The sequence below is a fragment of the Arachis ipaensis genome, chromosome B08 (assembly GCF_000816755.2).
Source record: "Arachis ipaensis cultivar K30076 chromosome B08, Araip1.1, whole genome shotgun sequence".
Taxonomy (NCBI): Eukaryota; Viridiplantae; Streptophyta; class Magnoliopsida; order Fabales; family Fabaceae; genus Arachis; species Arachis ipaensis.
In genome coordinates this window covers 53,351,026-53,377,068 of record NC_029792.2, presented here as the reverse complement: position 1 = coordinate 53,377,068, position 26,043 = coordinate 53,351,026, and the positions used below count along the sequence as shown (strand labels likewise).

At 36.7% G+C, this 26,043-nt stretch overlaps 2 long non-coding RNA genes across 3 annotated transcripts in view; one reads left to right on the top strand and one right to left on the bottom strand.

Annotated features, from left to right (window-relative positions):
* Nucleotides 1–4,810, top strand: part of LOC110265906 — a 27,016-nt gene extending 22,206 nt beyond the window's left edge. Inside the window, exon 3 of the long non-coding RNA XR_002352453.1 lies at nucleotides 4,614–4,810. This is a non-coding gene — a long non-coding RNA (uncharacterized LOC110265906). The remainder of the gene's footprint in view (nucleotides 1–4,613) is intronic.
* LOC110265518 lies at nucleotides 18,378–23,488 on the bottom strand. 2 transcript variants are annotated; one of them, XR_002351661.1, is made up of 2 exons: nucleotides 23,441–23,488; nucleotides 18,378–18,467 (listed from the first exon to the last, which is right to left on the bottom strand). It is a non-coding gene; the product is annotated as an uncharacterized LOC110265518 (long non-coding RNA). The 2 variants fall into 2 exon arrangements; XR_002351660.1 differs by lacking the exon at nucleotides 23,441–23,488 and adding an exon at nucleotides 19,859–19,902.

The window sequence follows — 26,043 nt, the reverse complement described above, 5'->3', positions numbered from 1 at the left end:
CCAACGTTAGCCAAAAAGTTAGAGGCTAACGTTGGCGCAAACTTTTGCTCTCCAGGGTGTGTTTTTCATGCGCCAACGTTAACCAAAAAGTTAGGGGCTAACGTTGGCGCAAACTTTTGGTCTCCAGGGTGTTGATTTGTGATGCCAAAAGTTAGCCAAAAAGTTTGAGGCTAACTTTTGCTCCAGCTTTTTGCCCAAAAGTTAGCCAAAAAGTTTGAGGCTAACTTTTGCTCCAGCTTTTTGCCCAAAAGTTTGCACAAAAGTTTGAGGCAAACTCACCGAGTGTTGATGCACTCCAAAGAACTTAATAAGATCCTAAGATCCTAATACAAAGACACCACAGGCATATATTCTAAGGTTCAAGCTATTGGTGTCCAGCTTTGTTTCTTTTTGTTTTTCTTTTGTTCTGCCACTCTTTGGCTTTTTTTTTTCTTTCCCCTTTTTTTTTTCTTTCTTTTTGTTTTTCTTTCTAACCAAGGATTTTTATTTGATTGAGATTCATAGACAGTAGGCCACTCTATACTTAGAAGGAGACATCCTAGTTCTTTTATTCACTAAAGTGAGCTCTTATACAATCACACACACACCACCACTTACTTTTATTGTACTTCTATCTAACAGAGAACTATCTCACTTTACATTCAAACATTTCTTTTATTGAATTGAAAATGCAGGGGACAAAACATGCGTTTTGTTCAGTGAAAGTAAACACACAAGCACACACATAGACTAGCTTACTTATTCTAAGAGAAACAAACATGATGCAAAGACTATTAATTATGATAACGACTTAAAGATGCAAGGACCACTTAAAACAGACACAATGCATGCTTTCTTAGTGATGAACAAGGAGCAAGTCCACCTTTTATTTGTTATGCTTTTTCTTTCTTCTTTCATACACCTGGTTGCTGGTGTTCCCTGTGTCCATGTCTGTTGTCTGTTGATCCCGCCAGAAACCAGCTCTATTCATTGCTTCCTCTACTCTATCTTCAAGCTTCATTGCATTTCTTACTTCTATCTCACTTCTCCTTTTGAAGAATTCATCAAAAGTTGGAAAAGCTGGATCCATGTTGTGCAGATGCTCTCCAATATAGTTCAGCTCCTTGATGTGCTTCAGGAGCCATCATCATTCTTTCAATGGTTATAGGCATGCCTTGGCTTAACCACATTGGATTCTCCTCTTCCATTGGCACTTTAGCTTTTGCACACAACCTCCAAATGGTACTTAGATAGTATAACCAAGACCCGGCCGAGTTCTTCTCAGCAAGCTTTTGAATGTCCTTTGCCAGAATTTCATGAACTTTTACCTCTCCTCCCACAATTATGCAATGCAACATAATAGCTCTATTCTTGTTAACTTCTGAGGTGTTTACTGTGCCCAGAATTGATCTTTTCAGCAACTCATACCATCCCTTTGCTTCCGGGGTAAGGTTAACTCTCTTCAAATACTTGTATTTATTCTTGTCATCTCACTACAAGAAAAACACCCATTCAGCCACACTTTTTTTAAGCTACATTTGAAAAGCGTAGCCTATTCCTAGAATAGGCTACGCTTTTTCGCATGGTGCCCTTTTATAAGAGAAAAGAAAACACTATTGAGGCATCACTTCAAAAGCGTCTCCTTAGATATTTTAAATATCACTTATAAAACGTAGCCAAATCTAAAAAGCTATGGATACACTTTTTTTACCAAGGGAGGCGTTTTTAAAAAGTAACCCATTTATTAAATTTTGGGTGTGCTTCATAAGTGTTGCCTAATCTATGTAGGCCCAAACCCATGCTGAAACTTAGTAATTTTTTTTTCCTTTATCATCCATACTACACTAACACTTAGCCAAATCACCAGAGAACATAACACTCACCCTTCTTCCCTTGTTCCCGCCACTCATCACCCCCAAATCCCTGGTTCACCGTCACTCATCTTCACAGCGTCACCACTCACCACCCCAGAACCGTCACTCCTCTTCCCCGCTTACCACTCACAACTCCAGAACCGTCGCTCCTCTTCCCTGCTTACCACTTCGCTATCACCATTTCTTCCTCTCTCCGCCGCACGAGCTTCTTTCACCGCTGCTACCGCCGCTCATGTCGCGTCTGCTACTTTTACATTTGTCTTTACTTAAGCATGTTTAGGTGTACCAATTAACAAAAGAAAAATAGAAATTTTGTTGATAGTTTAGACTTAGAGTATTTTGATTGTTTTCTTGTTCAATTGCTTTTGTGTTTTTGTATATGCTTATATGCTTTGTAGGACTCATGATGACCTTTTTGTGCTTTCCTATTCTCTCTTAAGAGTACTTTTATTTTATCATAACTTTTTAGTAATTTATTAATAGAACGATAGATTTGATAACATGCATGCTGTTGTTGATGTAGAGTTTTGTTGCAGTGTTTGAAACAAGAGCAATATGATATTCTTTGAATAAATAGAAATGCAATAGTAAAATTTTATGGTTGTGTTTTTGATTTCATGAAGCTGAATGAATCCATTTTCTAAATTTATAGCTCTATGCCTTTCTTCTACTCATAAGCACTAACATAATTTTTTTTTGTATTCTTTTAGGAACAAGTAAAGCTGCAAAATTCTTGAGAGCCAATTGAATTTCTCTTTTCAAAGTACCGAAAGAAACAGTAGAGCTACTTGAGAAATCTGACCTGTATTTCTTTGGCCCCGAGCATTCTCCATTGACCGAACCAGCTTAGAAAGCCCTGAACTGGGCCGTGGATGAGAAATTGAAGCCAGGTATTATGGTTTCTGCCTATCAGTTCCATGCCAAAATTTGTTCAATAAATGAGTTAGACTCATTATTAGTTCAGATTTTCCATTTCGTGTTGTACTACTTTGCAAGTTACTGTTGCACGAAATTAAAATGAACTGGAAAGATACTTTGAGTTGTCTTGTGCCCCATCTGAAAATGATTTTAATCTGTGTATGACTGTAGTGAGCTTGTGCTCTGAAACCCAGGACTGAACTGACTCCATGTTATTGTTGTTGATATTTGTGTTGTATAGTGTTATTGTGAAAGGAAAAAGTAGTAGATATACTACTTATATAGTAGGTGAAATTAAATTATTAATTAATTGAAATGTTATATAAATGTGGTCCCTGGGTTTGTTTGTGTTAGTGGGTTTAGACTTTAGTGTGTTGGGTCACACCTTTAGTTTGTTGGAACATAGAAAAGTGGTTAAACTAGAGGCTTAACCCGGTTTTGTCCCTGCTCTTCTCAGTCTCAACTAAATTATTTTCAGTAACTGATTTTTATGCATGTGCCTTATGATTGTCTTATGTTTCCATGTGAAAATAGCTTTTTAACATAAAAACTGATAAAAAACAAAGTGGCTTTTGAGTTTTGAGGCTGTGACTGTGTGTTGCTTCAAGTTAAGGAAAAATGAGCACCATTTATATCTGTGGCCTGTGGGTTATATTTAATTATTTATAACCATATACCTTTTTTTCTGATTAGGCATTGTCCATGCATTAGCTACATTAAACTATCACCATGTACATCTTGAGATTTGAAAACGGTTACCAATCTCAAGAAGGGATAATTTTACTACATTTTTCATACTCAAAATACAATTAATCTCCATATTTCCGGTAGTAGAGAAATTAAAAAAAAAACATAAAAATTAAAAAAGATAAAATTTGCAAGAAAAAAATCAAGCCATTTGTTCTATGTCATTCATAATTTAAGATGTGAGAAATAAAATTGTATTCAGTGTTATTTAAGATGTTCTATGTGCATTTGGCCATTCTGTCTGCATTGTAGATATCGTTCATTCACTACTTCTTTAGCTCATCAGATCTCCACTAACACTATTGCCTATCATAGGTCTTATCTTTCTTTTTACAATATAAATACTAAAATAGATGTTATTACTTATATCAAGGGGTTGGTTTGCTTTTCTAAATATGGCCTAAGAAACAATATCTTTTACTTCTCCAATTTTTTGTCTTTCAATAGGAAGATTTGATAGAAAATACAATAGAAGGAAGTAGCCATTTTCATAGAAATATGGAGGATCTGTATTCGTTTTAATCTTCTGGTCTTTTCCCTGTCAATATATTGTTCCAGTAGATATGATATTTACAGATATATATATAATGTAATTTATGTAGCGAATTGGCACCTTGAAAATTATTTTCATATAAATGACTAAATGTGTTCTTTGGATTTAGAATATGGCATCTGCCTCTGGACCTATTGAGTTGTCAAATCAGTTTATGATTGTGTTTGTCCACAACTCCACATATAAATTAAATCTCCTGATCCATTTTTCATGCAATTGTTTCTTTGAGCATAAATAACAAAAACATGCTTGAAAAGGATAAAAAGAGGGATACCATGCCCACATATTTTGACTTGATGTGTATTAAATTTTTTATAATTCTTGAAGCTTGAAATTAATCTATTGGTTTCAGGGGATATTTCTTTTAATAATTTCTTTGAAGGCAGTTTTGCTCTGTTTGCATGACTGCCCTCTGTTTCATTAAAAAGACAATAACACTGAATTGTTCCAATATTTTTAACATTATTGTGCTTTTTCTCTTGATTAGACGGATAGAGCTGCAATGTTAGATGAAATAATTGATCTGCATCTGTTTATTTCAGATACTGCAGTTATTTAATTGATCTGCCCTATTTCTATCCAAGGAACAAGCTTTTGCCTTCTTCGATTCCGCCTGCTGCTCTTCTGCCCTGTGCTATCCGGTTCTGCCCTAATTTCCACCTTATTGTGGTTTATTGGCTAAGATAAAGTACTGTTTAGAATCTTTACATGTATGGTTGACTAATGACTTTATTTAGAAGATACTTATGTATGTAGGATATGTTTTTTTGTAGAGTATTAGTACTAAATTCTAAGTGATATTATGGTTATTTTGATATGGCTATGCTTACTTTAGTGTGTGATGTATGAATTTTTACAATTAACTTCATTCTAGTACTTTTGGATCATTATTATAAATATATTTTGGTTTGAGATAATTTTTATTATTTAAAGAAATTATTTAGTATAATTATGTATTTATTTTTATTTTATAATATTCAACTCATTTAAATAAAAATGCAGAATTATTATACATGTAATTATATTAATTATTATGTTGTATTAATAATTATTACTTATATACAGTAGCTATAGTATACAAAAAAAAAAAGAGGGACCTAAGGCTACACTTATAAAAAGTAGCCATGGTATACAATGTGGCTACGCTTTACAGGTGATGCAGTAGCGTTGAAAAGCGTAGCCTATTCTGGCAAAAATGGAAGCTGAAAAGCGTAGGCTTTGGTCCTAGACAGCATCACTTGAAAAGCGTAGCCTATTCCCAAAGGCCAAAAGCGTAGCCCTTGGTGCAGAAAAGCGTAGCCTTTGAGAATAGGCAACGGCCGAATAGGAATCACCCCAAAAAGCGTAGCCGTAGCCCAGAAAGCGTAGCCGTTGCCTAAGGCATCATTTTTTTTCACCTTTGGCTACACTTTTCAAGTGTACCTGAATGGGTGTTTTTCTTGTAGTGTCTCCTTCCCACTCTGAGTTCTCCATACAAATATCTCTAGCAATCCCATCATAATCCGGATCACCATTTACCCTTTGGTGGTATCCCGGTTCACTAAAGCGGACTGATTTTAGTCCCAAGACTTTCTTGATTGCATCCGAGCTAAAATCTACTTCCACTCCCCGCACATAGCTCTTGTATGTTGGGGCCTCACTCATGTCAAGCCTTGAGACATTGGCATAGAACTCTCTTATGATATTAGCATTGATTCAGGTGATTGGTGATATGAGTTCCTCCCACCTCCTCTTTCGAATTTTGTCCTTCATTTCTTGGCATCCATCATCCGGCAGCAAGAGTGGAATTTCTGGATATACCTTCTTCTCATTCATCCATTCAATTTGCATTTGATGGTACCGAGATTTGAATCTCCATCGGTCATTTTCAGGGGTGCTCTCCTCCACCATGGGATCTTTCCCTTTTCTTCGTTTGGTTCTTGAGGAAGAGGCCATGATCACTTGGTTGTTTGAGACTCTTGAGGTAAAAGGGAGTGTGAAGAATATTGGATATTTTGATGTATATTTAGAGCAAGAAGAAATTTGAGGCTGAGCTTATTATGATGAGAAATGATGAAGGGAAGTTTAAATGGTTGGAGTGCAAAGGTTCGGTCACATGCATGGCTTGGAGGTGGTATGTTATTTAAATGAACATTCCTTATATCCATTTGAACCGTGACTTTCCTTGGAGGACACCAAACTTAATGTTTGGTCATATAGTTGAAAATATGTGTTTCTTCCTCCAACTAGTGAAATTGAAATCCCAATGTCATTATTGGTCAAATGTTTATAAGAAATGTTTTCATCATAATTTTCCTTTTTCTCTCTCTCTCTTTTTTTCATGAAGGATCAATTGTGTCCCTAAATCCGTGCATCAAAGTTTGGTGAACACCAAACTTGTGTCTTGCTTAAGGGGTAAATGTGAGATGCTAGTAGTAAATCACAATTGATGCCTTCATCACAGAATATGATTTCTTTTTAATTGAAAAATCTCAGTAAGAGATAATGTATGATCATTGATGCATGAATTTTTTTTTATTTTCATGAGAAGAGAAACACCAAACTTAGTGTTTGGTCATATGCTAGGCATATAATGTGAAAATATTTGTAACACTGGTTTGGTGTGCTTGAAGGCACACCAAACTTTAGAAGTCTTAGCATATGAAAAAAATTTTTATGCATTCATTGAGTTAGTCCATGAAAACAAATTTCATGCTCAGATGATCATAGCTTATTGAATTTAAAATGACATAAATCTTAAATCATGGGTTACCTCCCATGGAGCGCTCTTTTATTGTCACTAGCTTGACATTGGGGCTTTCTTTTATGGTGGTTGAGGATTGTAGTGCCTCAACTTGTCTCCCCTGACTGTGATCCTCCTCTTTGTTCTCTGGTGTTCAATTTCAGCATGTTCCAACGAGAGTATGTTGCTAACATTGTAATAGTCATCAGTCTGTCGGCTTGCTCCCAGTTGTTGATATATTAATTGCACTTTGTCACCTTTGGAAAGCCCCTCTGTTGGAGTCTTCCTGTTCTTCCAACCCCTTTTTGTTTTGTTTCTGCGTTTCATCCCTTTTTTTGTTGATCTTTCTTTTATGGCTGTAGACTTACCTTGGGGATTTCTCTCTTCAGTGGCTAATACTCCAATATCCTCTTGGACTTTTTTATCCTTCTGCACAGTCTTCTGCCTTGGGACATTGTTGTGAATCACCTTGTCAATTTCCATAGAGTCCCTCCTCCTATTTCTAAACTGGGCTTCTGGTAGTACTTTCAGAGTGACACTCTTATCATGCATCCTGAGAGTTAGTTCTCCTTGCTCTATGTCTATGATAGCTCTAGCAGTGGCTAAGAATGGCCTTCCCAGTATAATAGAATCACCATCATCCCCATCTGAATCCAGAACCACAAAATCTATTGTTTTCTCCTCATCTTCATTTGGTCTTTTGCTGCTCTCTGCTTGCTTCTTTGTAATGTCATTATTGCTCATCAATATTTTCCCACTCCTTAATTGTATTGCCTTGCATTCTTCCTTATGATTTGGAATTTTGTCACTCGGCAGAGAGCTTGAAGGTCTCTCAATAGAGATCTGCTTGGAGATTTGCCCCATCTGCCTCTCTAGGCTCTTTATGGAGGCTTCATGATTCTTGGTTGTCATTTCCTGGTGTTTCAACAATTTATCCATCAAGGTCTCCAAGTTAGTGAGTCTTTGAGATTCAGGTGATACTTGAGGTGGGTTATGAGTTGTGGGTGGTGGATGGTAGGCATTTTGGTTGGTGGGTTGGTTATTGGATTGGTACTGGTTGGGGTTGGGGTAGTTGTTTTGAGTTTTTCTGTAGGGGTTCTGGTTAGTCTACTGCTGGTTGTGGTTTTGGTTGCTTCTTGGGTTGTTTTGGTTTGAGTTTCTCTGCCATGGTTGTTGGTTTTGGGTGTGATTATCTCCCCATCTGAGGTTTGGGTGGTTCTTCCAGGATGGATTGTATGTATCACCATACATTTTATTTGGTCCTTGGTTGTGCATATACTGTACTTGCTCTTGTTGTTGTTCTTCTTGAGTTTCTTCATTTTGCCCCCATGTGGATGATGGTTGGCTTGTGTTAACTGCTGCAACTTGGAGGCTATCAATCCTCTTGGCCATTTGCTCAAATTGTTGTTGAATTTGCTGCTGCATCATCTTATTTTGAGCCAAGATTGAGTCCACTCCTTCTAGCTCCATTACTCATCTCCTTTGTGATGGTTGGCGATTTCTTTGGTGAGCAAAGAAATATTGATTGTTGGCCACCATGTCAATAAGATTTCGAGCTTCTTCTGCTGTTTTCATCAGTTGCAATGATCCTCCAGCTGAGTGGTCAAGTGATTCTTGAGCCTTTAGAGTGAGTCCTTCATAGAAGTTCTGTAGCTTGTCCCACTCAGTGAACATTTCTGGTGGACATTTCCTCAGCAGAGCCTTGTATCTCTCCCATGCTTCATACAGATTTTCAGCATCCAATTGTGTGAATGTTTGTACCTCTGTCTTCAGCCTGATAACTCTTTGAGGTGGATAGAATTTGGCTAGAAATTTAGTCACCAAATCATCCCAGCTAGTGATGCTTCCTTGAGGAAAAGTTTCAAGCCATTGTGCAGCCTTGTCCCTTAATGAGAACGGGAACAGCAGAAGCTTGTAGGTCTTAGGATTCACGCCATTGGACTTGACAGTGTCACAAATCCTTAAGAAGGTAGATAGATGTTGATTTGGGTCCTCCAATGGTCCTCCCCCAAACGAGCAGTTGTTTTGGACCAATGTAATGAGTTGTGGCTTCAATTCAAAGTTATTTGCATTGACATTAGGGGTGAGAATGCTGCTTCCACAATGTCTAGCATTTACAAAGGTATAGGAGGCCAAAACTCTCCTCTGGGGTGGGTTGTTATTGTTGTTGTCAGCTCCACCAGGTGGATTGGTTGAATGTTCCTCCATATCCTGGAATTCTTCTTCTGATTCCTCTTCTCCAACAATATTTTTCCCTCTTTCAGCTCTTCTTAACCTCCTGAGAGTTCTTTCGTCTTGTTCATGAAAGGTGGGTGTGGTTCTTCTTGTACCTGACATACACGCAGAACGTAAGAAACACACAAACCAGTGACACTTCAATCTACTGCTAGAATGAAGTTTTAGTTAGCTTAAGCAAAAATTCAAACAGTTAGCAGGTTAATTGAAAATTAGAGAAACAGAAAATAAAAATGCTAGATCTAGATCACCACCTCACTTAATCATTGTCAATCTAATCAATCCCCGGCAACGGCGCCAAAAACTTGATGGGATATTTTTGTGGAAGAAACGAATTTCTCCAAAACACCGAAATCTAACCGGCAAGTGCACCGAGTCGCATCAAGTAATAATAACTCACGGGAGTGAGGTCGATCCCACAGGGATTGAAAGATTGAGCAATTTTAGTTTAGTGGTTGATTTAGTCAAGCGAATCAAGATTTGGTTGAGAGATTTGTGATTTGCAGAATTTAAATTGCATAGAAAGTAAAGGAAATGGGTGAATTACATGAAATTAAAGAGAACTGGAATTTAAAGTGCTGAATCTTAAAGAGCAAGAAATTAAATGGCAGAAACTTAGAACGCAAGAAATGTAAATTACAGAATCTTAAAGTGCAAGAAATTTAAATGGGTTGAATTGTAAAGAGAATTGGGAGTTGGATTTGTAGAAATTAAACAAGGAAAAGTAAATTGCAACAAACAGAGAAGTAAAGGATGTCTTGAATCGAACCGGATCTTAAAAACAGAATTGTAAATGAGAAAAACTTAAATCCTATGCTATTTATACACTTTCTTCAAATGGTCTTCAAGCCTTCAATTGGGCCTTTGCTCTTGATGGAATTGGGTTGATAGAGGCCTTGGTTGATTGCTCTTGGAGTTTGGAGAAGAACCGAATTGAACCGGGTTGGAATCATAAAAGCTTGAGTAAAAGTTGGAGTAAAAGTTTGAGGCTAACTTTTACTCCAACTTTTCACATCAGCCACCCTCTTTTGCTGATACCAACGTTGGGGCAAAAGTTAGGGGTCTAACTTTTGCTCCAACGTTGGCCTCCCCTTGCACACTCATGGCGCCAACGTTAGCCAAAAAGTTAGAGGCAAACGTTGGCGCAAACTTTTGCTCTCCAGGGTGTGTTTTTCATGCGCCAACGTTAACCAAAAAGTTAGGGGCTAACGTTGGCGCAAACTTTTGGTCTCCAGGGTGTTGATTTGTGATGCCAAAAGTTAGCCAAAAAGTTTGAGGCAAACTTTTGCTCAACCTTTTTGTCCTCTCTTCCTCCTAACCATTCCTTCTTGCTTCAACCTTTCTCCAAGCTTTCTTCACCTATCATTAATCAACCAAACACATCAAAGCTATGCTCAAAATCATGAGATATTCATTCTTTCATAATATGTGACAATTATAGCATAAAACCTCATGAAATTGCATTAATTCATACATAGTTGATTAAATCAAAGGAAACATGAAAATCTACCCAATTGGCTTGCTTATGGCTCAAGAAAGTGCATAATTCAATTGAAAACTAAAGAAAAAGACTAGTGAAACTAGGCTAAGATGACTTGTCATCAGTAAGCTGTCGAACCACTTTATTGTTGTCTTGGTCAAGGTGGTCGGGAAAGCTTTGCAACGAGTTGCATTCGAGGCGTCTGTGAGGTACATTTGGCTCCTGAAGTTGCTGAGGTGATGACTTGGGTTGGACATACCATCGTAGGGGTTCATGTCAGGGGCTTTGAAGTCTTTTGGGACTTTCGCTTTCATGATTTCCTTTGTGAATGGGTCTTAGTCCTTGTGGGGGCTATCCTCGCAGTTGGATCGAGTAGTTTTATTTTTGAGATCGGCTTCGAGCTTGAGGAGCTTATCTTCCGGTTCTTGATGCCTCCTTGTTTCTCTCTGGAGATCTCGCTTGGCCTCACGCTGTCGTTCGGCTTCTTGTTCGAGCTTTTTGAGACTATCCGACTGTTCACGAATGGTATCTGAAATCTCAGTGTTTTGAGTCTACTTATCTCCCTTGGATTGGTGTGCGTCTTTTGGGGAGTTTTGTATGGCATTCATGCTCTTGAATGGCGTTCCTTCTTCTAATCCTTAGTTGAAGTCGTTGGCAGGGTTGTTCGCCATGGTGATGAGATGACTTCCAGATTCCCCAGCTACAGCGCCAATATTCAGAGGGTTACCTAAAATGTTGAGGTTGATCTCGGACGAGATCTTCTGATGTGATCGGAGCTGCCGTATCTGACTTGTTTGGAGCTTGAGATGCGGCTGGACCTTAATCACCAGGGGGTGGTCGTACCTGCAAGAGACTCTGATGCTTAATTCAGTACGGGCTTTAGGTAGGTTTTTAGTAGAATTGGAGTATGAGTTATACCTAGGTGCTCCAGTGTATTTATAGTAATGCTTGATGATCTTCCTTTGAGATAACAGGGTTATCTTATCTTATTTTTTGTTCAACCACCTTCTGGTGAGCGGTGATCCTTTGTTTTGGGCCTACTTGGGCTTCTATAGTAATTTGGCCGAGCTCTTTAAGGAGAGGTCGGTGACGACCAACCTTTACAAGAGGTTGATCGCTTTGTCTTCGTCCAACCCGGACCTACCAGCTCGGTCCAGGGTATGAACACTTTCTTTGGAAACGACTGCCCAAAACAGGCATTGAATGCCAAACTAACCTCTTTCTAGCATTGAACGCCCAAGGAGGACTCGAGCCAGCATTGAACGCCCAAATCCAGTGTTCAACGCCACAAGAAGAGCAAGGAAGCAACATATCTACCCCCTAGTGGGCGTTCAATGCCCACTCCTCCAAGTCGCCAAGCTCAACCCAAACTCTCACCAAGTGGGCTCAGAAGTAGATTTTCGCACCTTTAGCTTAGTCTATTTTATTTTTGTGATATCTAATTATTATTAATATCTTTTTAGGTCTATAGAAGGAAGATCACATTTGTTAATGACTATTGTTCTTTAGCTTCTCAGAACAAACTTTTTTGTACAGTATGAGTAACTAAACCTCCTAGGTTACGGTTAGGAGCTCTGCTGATTCCTTTGGATTAATAATATTACTGTTTTTATTTCAATGTATGATTGATTCTATTCTATGATGCATTTTTGCCCTTCATCCTTATGAATCTGGGGTGGAACAGAAGTATGACCCCTTATTTTACTTGAGTTCATGCGTGTCCTGACCCGGATAATATTGAGCTATAGCTTGAGAGTGCATTACAGGTTCCAAGAAAGTCCCTGGGCTAATTGGGATACATGACATAAAATCTCGTTAGTCATGGGTAAGTGAGGTCTCTGTGGTGCTAAGGCTAGAATCATAAAGCATCATTCCCGGATCCGAAAGATCTGACCTTGTTTGTGGCATTTTGAGTAAGATCAACAAAAGGCGAGCGAATTGCACGGGCTTCATCTTCGGCTATAGTGAAGCACTATGAGCTAACTTGATGAGAGGACATGAGTTACTCAAATACGGTGTTTTGCTATGGTTTAGGGGAGATTAACTTGATGAGAGGACATGAATTAGTCACTTATAGCTTTGCCATTGAATGAATCATTCATTATTGAAGTAATCAGTACGAAAAGTTAATCCAGAAGGATAAAGCATCTCCAAAGCCTTAACTTATTTCTCATTTATTGTTTTTCTGCTATTTCTTCATTGCTTTCTTTAATTATTTTATGCGTATTTAACATCTACGTTTTCTATTCGCCTAACTAAGATCTGTAGGATAACTAGTGTTTGCTCAATCCGACAATCCTCGTGGGATCGACCCTCACTCACCTGAGGTATTACTTGGACGACCCGGTGCACTTGCCGGTTCAGTTGTGTGAGTTCTAATTTCGCGCACCAATTGCCACCTGTTTTTTCTACTGAGGTAAGATAAGGATATACATTATACTTAATTTCATGGACTTGCATACTTAATTTTCACATCAACAACTTCTTCTAAAATGATTGTAGTTTGTAATCATTGCGTCTTATATAACACTTGTTGACTTGTTAAGTATCCTTTTAAAATATTCTCTAAAATATTTTTTTATTTTCAATTGTAGGTTGCAGATTTTAAATCTTTGACACATACAATACCATCTTCTTCTGCCAATCAAAAACCTCAACAGCATAGACCATGCAACATTTAAAAGAGTTTTATGATTGAATTGCTAACTTTATATGTTTGGATTAAGTTTGGATTTTTTGAATTTACATATTATGGATTATGACTATATAGAACTTGTAGAATTCAACTTTTGAAATACATTGTTGTCATTTTTTGTAAAACTTGTGGGATTGAATTTGGATTTGTTGAAATACAATACCATTTCTAGAGAATTCAACTTTTTAATAGAAAGTTTTGATGTTGGAGAGATTATGATAGTTTAAAATGGTCACTAAATACAGGAAAAAACTATCATAGGAATTAGTAACTTAGTGACAGTTTTAAATCAAAAAACTGTCGCTAAAAATATTATGACGGTTTAAATATTAACTAAGTATACTTAAAAATGTCATAAGAACTACTGACTTAGTGATGGTTTCAAATTGTTGCTAAATATTATGACGGTTTAAAATAGTCACGAAATATAAAAAAATTGTCACAAGATTTAGTAATTTAACGAAGTTTCAAAACGTCACAAAATACAACTTATTAAACACCTTGACAAGTGTTACAAATTAGTGATACTTCAAAAACTGTCACAAACAAGTTAGCGACACTCCTTACCAACAATGGTCTAAAACCGTCACTATGTCAGCCGGCGACGCTCAAATCCGTGATGCTCTTTTTGTTATCAATGGTTGTCTTCACCGACGACGAATTAATTAATATAATTTTTTCAAAATTAAAAATTAAAGAATATACTTTACCGACGACCTAGTCGTTTGGTTGTCAGCAAATTAATTTTTGTTATAAAAATAAGGATTTGGGTTTAGGAGAAGAAAAAAGAGGCAAGAGAATGGAAAAAATAATATATGACTTTATTAATAATTGTGTATCGAAAGAATATCAAAAAGAGGCTATATATAGCCAAGGGTCCAACTCCTAACTGACTCAACTAGGTTACATTTATAACCGACTCTATCTATTTGAATTTTAAAATATGGTTACAATCTAGGGCATCCATAACAAATATATTTATTACACTCCTCCTTGGGTGTCCTAGTATAATATGTTAGGTAACTGCCTCGTTAAAAATCTTACCAACCCAAAATGTGATAAAATCCATGGTTAAGAAAAAGAGTATAGCCCATATTACATCTCAGATAATTATATCACTTGATATCTCTTAGTCAGTGCATCCTTTGACAATCGAGATTTTCAGTAACAGACTTTTCGAGCTTCATACATTATGAATTCTCAAAATTTGAGTGACGCAGATAGACTCCATTTGATGAACCAATTTTGAATATGTAGAAAAATAAACAATAATATTTTATTATAATAATATTTTATGATAATAATATAATAACTGGTCCAAAAATCTACCAGCATGGATTAATGTCAGCACTCTTGTTACTAGTATCATTTATACTAGTAGCTCATATATTTACTCTAGGAGTATAATTATTAGTGATATAATATATCCAGCTTTAGTAATTATACTCTTAATATATTTCATAAATTTACTCGGGACTAATCACCTTTGTAATTTGGGATGTGTCGATTTGAGCCACCTCCTGCTTGTTTTTCTATCTTTTTTTGTGACTTGTGTTCTTGATGTTTGATTGTTAAATAATTGTGTGTTGCTTGGAATTGGGTGTTTACGAATTGTCTTAATGTGTTTTTAGTGGTTGGGATGTTGTGCACTAGGCGCCCTCCTTTTAAAATTCATGAGCACTGGGTGCCCTCCCGTTTAGTTCTTTGGGTGCTGGGCGTCACATCTATAGCTTCTCTGGGCACTGAGCGCCCTCCCTAGTGAATTCCTAGGCGCTAGGCACTCCTTAACTTAAATCTCGTTGGTGCTGGGCGCCCCACTTTTGGTTTCCTTGGGCGTTGGGCGCCCAACCATGCACACATTCGAAGGCGTTGTGCACCCACCCATGCAACTTACATGGGTGCTAGGGACCCTGTTAATCAAACTATGGACACTGAGCACCAGGTGTTGGACGCTAGGTGCATGCATTCTATGACAAAATTTCACGCTTCGAAGGCGCTAAGCATTGGTTTGACGCTAGGCACCAAAGTACAATTAACATGTTTCATAAATAACCAAAAAATATAATTTGGTGAAATTCAAAGTTGAAAATATAATTTGGTGGAAATTCAAAGTTAAAAATATAATTAGTTAAAAGCTAAAGGGTTAGAATATAATTAATTAAAGCTTAGGGATTAAAATATAAATAATTAAAGTCCCGAGGTTAAAAATTAATATTTAAAAGTTTTAAGGAGGTAAGAAAAAGTAAAATAAGAGTTAGGGACATAAAGGTCAAGCAACGTAAAAGTTTTAGGAATATAACGGTAATTATAGTAAAAGACGTAGAAAGACAATTTAAAGATGAGAAGTTAAAGGTTCTCTTCATAAAAGATCTAGGGTGAGGAAAGAGAAGTGACAAAACATTGATTAAGATATGAAAAGAGGAAATATGAAGATGAAGAGAACTGGAAATGGACATTCTGATAATAGAGAAAGAGAGCAGAGAACTAATGGTTAGATATGGAGAAATACATGTGATATAGTAAAAGAGAACAAAAGAATTAAATGTTCATCTGGCATGGACGAGGGTTCCGTCCTGCTTGCTCAGTACCCTATTTTTATAAAGGGATAGAAGTTTCGTCCCGTCCATGGTGAGGACGGAAGCCTTGGCCTGCTAACAATTTGATTATGAGTATAGTCTCGTGTGGACGGTGACACGCTGCGGTCACTGGAGACCGGGAACATGGTTTTCCCTATGAGGATGGAGAATACTGAACGCTCATAGAGGGAATAATTTTTTAACATAGGGATGGCGATGTTTAATGCCTATTTCAGAGATGAGGTCGGGTTGCGAGTAGTTAACCGACATGTGACCTCACAACCTGCATAGGGCCATACATGGATCATACCTGTTTGCGTATATTTTTTTATTATATATGTTATGAGAATTTAGGTATTCTTTCTACATTGTTTTCTATGTAATGCTTTCTATATTTTCTGTTTGCCTATTTTTTTTGTATTTTACTATTTTCTGTATTCTTTCTTTATGCACCGTTTTCCTGGTAAACAACAAAGAATTAATGAACTTAATTAAAAACCCTGACCTTACTAAGAACTCCAAGTTCTTACCTCTTTCTATCCTTCATATGGAGCATCGGCAGTCCAACGATGATGTATGATGGAGAAGTAAAAGATATTTTGCATTTTGATGACGTACAGATTAACCCATGTTTTGAATACCTAGAGAGTTGTTTCCTAGCTTTTGTAGCTTAGACGGAGTAGGTAAGTATAGAGCTTAGACTAGCTTGGGTTCCAGCTTACGGACGTTTGGACAGGTCAAGACCCAGGATGTCATATTTATATATATACGTAAATAGTTAATATCTAGCTGCTTTTAGGGGTGTCATAACTAACTGAAGTTAACCAACATACGATATGTATACTTAGTAGTTTTGAAGTGCTTTAACTATTATCATCTGTGACTTTATCTATGAATATTTTTGCCTGTCAAACCAAATGTTTTCAAAAGTTACCTGGCAAAATATCTACGTTGTAACAGCGAATCAGGCTTATATAATAAATAATAGTTAAAGTTAACTGAAGCAAGTAGTGCTTAGCTTCTAGTGTGATCATGACATTCTGGAAGTTGAGTCGTTACACATCCCGATCTTGTATACTAGCTTCTCAAATGTTGAAGCAGGTAGTGCTTTAGTGAACAAATCTGCTAAATTATCATTGTAACAAATTTGTTGAATGTCTATATCACCACTTTGTTGATGATCATGAGAGTAGAAGAATTTTGGTGAAATATACTTTATTCTATCTCCTGTGATATATCCCTTTTTTAGTTGATGTATGAAAGCAACGTTATCTTCGTATATGACTATTGGTATTTTCTTCATGTGTAAACCACACATATCTTGAACATGTTGGGTGATTGACCTAAGATAAACACATTCGTGAGTTGCTTCATGAATTGCCAATATTTCTGCATGATTTGAGGATGATGTAGCTAAGGTTTATTTTGTTGTGCACGAAGATATAGTTGTTCCTCCACTTGTGAATAGATAACCTATTTGTGACCTGCCTTTATACGGATCAGAAAGAAAACCTGCATTATATATCCAACTAATTGAAAGGTTGATTTATTACATTAAAATAAGCCCTTAACAATAGATCCTTGAGGATATCTTAATATATATTTGACACCATTCCAATGTCTTTTAGTTGGACAGGACCTAAATCTTGATAATAAGTTTACTAAAAAGGCTATATCTGGTCTCGTATTGTTAGCAAGATACATTAGTGCACCAATAGCACTAAGATAAGGTACTTCAAAACCAAGGAGCTCCTCATTACTTTCATAAGGTCAAAATGGATCTTTATCCACATCTAATGATCTTACTACCCTTGGAGTACTCAATGGATGTGCCTTGTTCATGTAAATTTTTTTCAAAATTTTTAATTTCTAAACCAAGGCAAAATGTCTTGTCAAGATCTTTCATTTCAAATTCTCTTTTTGAATAATCTACAATTTTTGGGGTCTCTAGGGGTGATCCATTGATTTTTAAATCATCAACATATACTGCAATAATAACAATTTTAGATTCAATATTTTTTATGAACACAAATGGGCATATATGGTCATTTTTATATCCATCTTTCAATAAGTATTTACTGAGACGTTTATACCACATAATCCCAGATTGTTTTAATCTATATAAGAATTTTTAAAGTCTTACTGAACAATTATACGGAGAATTATTATATCCTTCATGTAACACCCTACCAAACTGAGCTTTACGCTTAAGTCGTAAAACAGAGGTGGAGTGGCATTACGACCTCTAAAATAAAATGTGTACACATAATAGCAGAAGAATTATAATATGCTAGGGGCCTTAAAGAATAGAGGAAATAAAAATCATAAAATAAAAGCGCAACGCTCAAGGAATGAGTTAACTTGAGTTCTAAGAAAACTATAACTATTAAGCATAAGATAATAAAAGTAGGAATAGAGTGCCAAAGATACAAAATAACAAGCTCCTAACTCAGCCCGCGAAGTCAAGACTGGCCGGAGAATATTTACACATATATATATACATATCCAAAACCCAAATGTACATAAACACAATCCTGCCTCTCCATAAACCTCTAAGAGGATCAAAAGAATAAATTACGTGGAGAGAAAGCCAAGTACATATATATACATCATAGCACAACAAAATAACCCAGTAACCACTTCGCCTCAAAGGTCCAGACGCCTAACGGGATGTCTCTCGACCTGCATCTGAAAAATAACAACATAGTATGGAATGAGAATCGGAGGTTCTCAGTATGGTAAAGGTGCCACACACATAATATATAAGGTCCTGGGAATGCCAGAGGCAATCCTAAAACACCGACACTCAGATTATAGAGCTTAAAGTATTGAACAGGAGCCATACAAGGTGGTTTTCTAAGAATATTTATATCTAACTTAACTTAACCTTAAATCTAAGTCCCATACTACCATTCCTCCATACCTCCAACTCTGTCATGCATTTTCATAGACAAATAAACAGATAAAAGCAAGCACTAGAAGGTTACAATTACTACAGGTAACAAATACACATTTAACATGGCAAGTACATCTAGGCACACCCAATTAAAGCACAAGCAAGTAATTCAAGTAATGTGCATATGACACATGCCTGTCCTATGGCTGATGAGGCTCATCTCTCGGTTATCCAGCCAACCCGACAAGTCTGAATTGAACTTAGACTATCCCCCGACGTGCATCCCCAAGAGTCTATGCATAGCTTTTTCTCAAATAATCAATATTGCTCAATGGGGGTAACATTCCGGGGAATTTATATAGTGCCCGGTCACACTTACGTCGTAGGTTCAAAAGAGGATCGAGTTTTCAACCTAGTACACGTGGTGGCAAGTCACAACACTTTATCCAGGGAATCTTGTATCTCAGATTATCCAAATTTATAAGCCATATGAATAATTCAATTATAATTCATCAACATCCACATTATTCCCAATCGCATCTCATTCATCATCATACATCAATCATATTCAATCCTTATCCTTCATTATCACACCTCCCATTCCGTCCATCAATAGTTCCAATTCAAAACCTAATTCATTCTTTTCTAAATGAATCAAACTTAAAACATGCTCATTTTCTTAATAACTCAAAATCAAACCATATAACCTTTGTATCCAAATCTTTTTAAATAATCATATAAACAAAATCTCTAATTTTTATAAAATTTCGGCAGCACCTCCTTTAAAACTCAGACTTTGCCACCCTTTTTGGGTCCAAACCTACATTGTTTTTAATTCAACATACCCTTCCTCAACAATCGCCACAATAAATCTACCTCTGATCAACAATTATACTCATACAATATTCAAATCTAACAACCAAAATTCAACTAAGAATCATAGTTCACAAATCCTAGGCTTTTAACACAAGATACCTCATTATCATAACAACCTTCACAATAGTTATACCTCAAATCAATAATTCACCAAATCACCAGTTAATCAACAAGCACCAAACCAACCATCTTCATCAACAGGATACTACGTATTAAATATACACATGCAATCCAACTTATCCTATGATCATCTAGCCTAAGTTTTCACAGAACATTATATATTAAATGCAAGAAACCTAAACCATACCTTAGCCGATTTCCAAGTATTATTCCAAGACAATTTTCCTAAAAGAACACAGCCCTCAAAACCTCAACTAATCTGCTTCCTCCAAGTTCCAGTATTCACAATTTCGAGCTTCAATTATTTATTTTCAACCTAATACACATTCATAACACATATATATCCAATTTAATACTCAAAGCTCAAATTCAATGAAAATAAAATAAAATTATTGTATCCTCACCTTAACCAAGCTTTACATAAGCAAGAGTGAATGTATTCGTCAAGCTAATTGGATCCTAAAACATCAGAAATAAAAGAAATTCAATATTCCTACTCAAAATTTGAAAATTGGGGGAAGAGGAGGTTGAGAGTGATTAAACAAGTTACCAGTGAAATTGTTCTGGTAGTAACGTACACCTCAACGCGGTGGATGCAAGGCCACAAACGGTGCGGCGATCGGAGCTCAGACGGAGAAGTTACGGGAGTTAGAAATTAACGTAAGGGTTGTGGGATATTTCTCATTTCTATTTTCCCTGGAAGCTGAAGGCTTCATTGCTGCTGTAATAAGGGAAAAGACAAAGCTGGGTTCATTTAATAGGTCGGTTCGGTTGGACCGGCGGCCCAATTCGGGCCCGGTTCAACCGATCCGGCCCATTCGGTCCCATCTTGGAGCGATTTCTTCAAAATTTGTGTCAAAATTCTTGTTTCAATGAGCTCTATCCTAATTTGATATAATATTCACGTTTCTAATCTTCCTTAGTAAAAACTAATTTATTGACAAATTATCTACAAATTTATCGGGGTTTACATCCTACCCACCTAACAAAGAATTTTGCCTTCAAAATTCAAATTCAGTTACCTGAAAAGAGATGTGGGTAGTCCTTTCGCATATATGATTCAAGTTCCCAAGTATGTTCCTCGATACCAGCTCGACTCCAAGCTACTTGTACCAATGATACTTCCCTTTCGCGTAATCTTTTAATACTAGTGTCATCAATTCTTACCGGAATTATCGGAAGCGTTAGGTCTTCTCTTACTTGAATTGGTTCCGGTTCCAGAACATGACTTACATAAGGAGTATACTTCCAAAGCTGTGACACATGAAACACGTCGTGCAAATTCGAAAGATACGGTGGTAAGGCAATTCTATAAGCCACTGGCCCAATTCTCTTCAGGATCTCAAATGGTCCAATATAATGGGGATTCAGTTTTTTAGTCTTAATAGCTCTTCATACTCCAGTGGTTGGTGTAACTTTTAGAAAGACATGTTCTCCTTCTTCAAATTTCATAGGTTTCCGCCTTTGGTCTGCATAGCTCTTCTGACGGCTTTGGGCTATAAGCATTCGGTTTACGAATCTTCTTTATCTGTTCAGTGGTTTCAACTATCATCTCAGACCCTAACAAACTTCTTTCTCCAATTTCATGCCAACATAGTGGAGACTAACTTCTCCTGCCATACAGAGCTTCATATGGAGTCATTCCAATGCTCATATGATAACTATTATTATAAGCAAACTCTATTAAAGGCATATACCGATCGCAGCTCGCCGGCTGGTCCAATACACAAGCCCTTAGCATATCCTCTAAGGTCTGAATAGTTCTCTCTGACTGACCATCTATCTGAGGGTGATACGCAGTACGCAAGCTTAACTGAGTCCCAAATGCACGCTGAAAAGCTCCCCAGAATCTTAATGTAAAACGGGGATCTCTGTTAGATATAATGGTAGAAGGCACACCATGTAATCTGACAATCTCTTTGATATACATTCGAGCCAATTCCTCCATTGTGAAACTTATTCGGATAGGAAGAAAGTGAGCAAATTTCGTCAGTCGATCCACAACCACCTAAATAGCGTCACAACCAAATCGGGTTCTAGGCAAACCTATCACAAAATCCATTGCGATACTCTCCCATTTCCATTGTGGAATACCCAAAGGTTGAAGGGTCCCTGATGGTCTCTGATGCTCAATCTTAACTTTCTGACACGTTAAACATTTAGATACATGTAATGCCACATCATTCTTCATACCTGGCCACCAGAACATCGCTTTCAGATCCTGATGCATTTTAGTGCTCCCTGGATGGATTGAAAACCCGCTCTTATGAGCTTCCATCAAGATTTTCTGTCGCAGGTCTCCAATATCTGTCACAATAATCCGATTCTTGAACCTCCACAAACCATCCTGTCCTTCTGACACTCTCCACTGTTTCCCCTGTCCAACTGCTGGTAATACCTTACGTAACACTTCATTGTCTCGATGAGCCTTCAGAAGTTCTTATTTAAATTCACTTGAAATCTGCAACTGACTCAAACACAAAATTCCATATTCTTCTTTAATTCCCAAATTCAAAACTTGAAATTCCCTTAATAATTCTTCTTCCCGTAGCATCATCTAAGCTGCATATAAAGATTTTTGACTCAAGGCGTCCGCCACAACGTTCGCTTTTCCTGGATGATAATTCGATTCAAAATCATAATCTTTCAGAAGCTCCATCCACCTCCTCTGACGCATATTCAACTCTTTCTGCTCAAAAAGATACTTCAAACTCTTAAGGTCTGAGAAAACATGAAACTTAAAGCCATAGAGGTAGTGCCTCCAGATCTTTAAAGGAAACACAATGGCAGCAAGTTCCAAATCATGTGTCGGATAGTTAATTTCATGTGACCTTAATTGCCGTGAGGCGTATGCTACAACATTCTGGTGCTGCATCAGAACGCACCCTAAACCCTTCAGTGATGCATCACAGTACACCTCAAATGGTTCACTTGGTTCAGGCAATACCAACACGGTCACACTTACGTCGTAGGGTCAAAAGAGTATCGAGTTTTCAACCCGGTACACGTGGTGGCAAGTCACGACATTTCATCTAGGGAATCTTGTATCTCAGATTATTCAAATTTATAAGTCATATAAATAATTCAATTATAATTCATCAACATCCACATCATTCCCAATCTCATCTCATTCATCATCATACATCAATCATATTCAATCCTTATCCTTGATTATCACACCTCCCATTCCGTCCATCAATAGTTCCAATTCAAAACATAATTCATTCTTTTCTAAATGAATCAAACTTAAAACATACTCATTTTCTTAATAACTCAAAATCAAACCATATAACCATTGAATCTAAATCTTTTTAAATAATCATATAAACAAAATCTCTAATTTTTATAAAATTTCGGTAGCATCTCCTCTAAAACTCGGACTTTGCCACCCTTTTCGGGTCCAAACCTGCATTGTTTTCAATTCAACGTACCCTTCCTCAACAATCGCCACAATAAGTCTACCTCTGATCAATAATTACACTCATACAATATTCAAATCCAACAACCAAAATTCAGCTAAGAATCATATTTCACAAATCCTAGGCTTTTAACCCAAGATACCTCATTATCACAACAACCTCCACAATAGTTATACCTCAAATCAATAATTCACCAAATCACCAGTTAATCAACAAGCACCAAACCAACCATGTTTATCAATAGGATACTAAGTATTAAATATACACATGCAATCCAACTTATCCTATGGTTATCTAGCCTAAGTTTTCACAGAATATTATATATTAAATGCAAGAAATCTAAACCATACCTTAGCCGATTCCCAAGTATTATTCCAAGACAATTTACCTAAAAGAACACAGCCCTCAAAACCTCAACTAATCCGCTTCCTCCAAGTTCCAGTATTCACAATTTCGAGCTCCAATTATTATTTTCAACCTAATACACATTCATAACACATAATATCCAATTTAATACTCAAAGCTCAAATTCAATGAAAATAAAATAAAATTATCGTATCCTCACCTTACCCAAGCTTCACATAAGCAAGAGTGAATGTTTTTCTCATTCTAATTGTATCCTAATACATCAGAAATAAAAGAAATTCAATATTCCTACTCAAAATTTGAAAATTGGGGGAAGAGGAGGCTGAGAATGATTAAACAAGTTACCAATGAAATTGTTCTAGTAGAAACGTAGAGCTTGACGTGGTGGACGCAAGGCCGCAAACGGTGCGGCGATCGGAGCTCAGACGGAGATTTTACGGGATTTGGAAATTAACGTACGGGTTTTGGGATATTTCTCGTTTCTCTTTTCCTTGGAAGCTGAAGGATTCATTGCTGCTGTAATGAGGGAGAAGACAAAGCTGGGTTCATTTAATAGGTCGGTCCAATTGGACCGATGGCCGGTTCAGCCCATTTGGTCCAAATTAGTGTCAAAATTCTTGTTTCAATGAGCACTATCCTAATTTGATATAATTATCTACTAATTTATCGGGGTTTACACTTCAGGCACTTTGAATCCCTCTGAGATTTTCATATAGATTTAAGCCTTATAAATAGGCTGTAACAACATCCATTAGACACATGTCAAGCTTTTCATGCATAACTACACTAATAAGATATCTTAATGTAATTGAATCCACCACAGAAGAATATATTTTCATACGGTCAATACCAGATTTTTGTGAGAATCTTTGTGCTACTAGTCTACTTTATATCTCACTATTTTATTTTTCTCATTTTGTTTTGCACACAAAAATCTACTTGTATCCCACTGGTTCTATACCTTCAAATGTTTTGACTATAGGACAAAAAAATTCACGTTTTATAAGAGAAATTAATTCAGCTTGAATTGCGTCTTTCCATTTTGGCAAATCATCTCTCTGTCTACATTCTTTGATAGATTTTGGTTCATGATCCTCATCTTGCTTTACTAGTTCAATAGAAATATTATAAAAAAAAATAGTGTCGACAACAGTATACTTTCGGTCCCATATTTTTTCAGTAGTGACATAACTTATCCAGATCTCTTCATTTCAGGTACCTGAACCTCTTTCGAGGTTTCATCAATATTTATGTCTTTGGATCCCCTTTGAGTACTTGCCTCTATATTATGACTATCGTGATTAATTATCTCTCTTTTTTGGGGATGTATATCTTTAGAACCAATTCGCCTTCCACGCTTTAGGCGTAGATTGCTTTTATTTGCACTAAAAACTTGTCCTTTTGAGACACTTATTTTTATTGGTGCATTTGCAGCTAGAATGTGAGATTTTATTATTTTTTTAGGCCAGTAAATGCATCTGGCAATTGATTTGTAATATTTTACATATGAATTAAACTTTGTACTTCTAGTTCAAATTGTCTAGTACGAGGATCTAAATGTGATAACAACAATGTATTCCAAGTAATTTCTTTTTCCAACTGCTTATTTTCTCCCTCTAATTTTTAAAAAATTATTTCAGGAAAGTGACAATCAGAAAATATTACCTTAAATAATTCACCATTCGTGGGATCAAGATATTTTATAATTGACGAGGATTTATAACCAACATGCATCCCCCAATCTTCTTTGGGGTCCCATCTTTGTGCATTGTGGTGGAGAAATTGAGACATAAGCCGTACATCCAAATATCCTAAGATGAGAAATGTTTGGCTCCTAACCATAAGCTAATTGTATTGGGGAGGATTTAAGATAACTTGTTAGTCTGTTGTGTATAAGTGCTGCAGCATGCTAAAATAGTCAGTTTAGTTTTAACGTAGCGCTCGATAAGAAAACACTATCAACGACACATACGCGTGAAAGGAGCGCGTGAGCTTTGGAAGCTGAAGATTGATAATGACGCATACACATACATGACGCGTACGCATTGATGAGCAAAAAGCGCAAAAGGACGCGCATGCGTCAGGGACGTGCACGCGTGGATGAATGAACGCTGCGCTCACTTTGAGAATGCAACGTTCCCCTTGGAGCAGCACCAAGTGCCATTTTGATCCACTTCTTCAAAGGCCAAAAAGCCCACTCCAAGTACGGGAAGCCAGGATTAGAAAGTGTATAAATAGATAGGAATTTGATTTCATTAGGGAGCTCACTTTTAGTTTTCATTTTAGTTTTTTTGAGAATTGAGATCAGATCTACATTTTTTCTTTTCTGTTTTGCTTTCTCTTTTCTGCTATTGTTACTTTTTGTTTTGGGTCTGAGTTTTGGGATTGAAGAATTCTGCTGAATTTCTTCATCTGAGAATCACACTTTACTTTTCCTTTCATAGTTCTAAGAATTGGAGATCTGATCTTAGGTTTCTCCTTCTGCAATTTCTTTTCTGTTTGTTAAGAGAAGAATTGAGATTTTAGTTTCCTTTCCATTTTATCTTTCTTCTATAATTGCCAATTTCTCTTTTAAGACTTTAAAGTT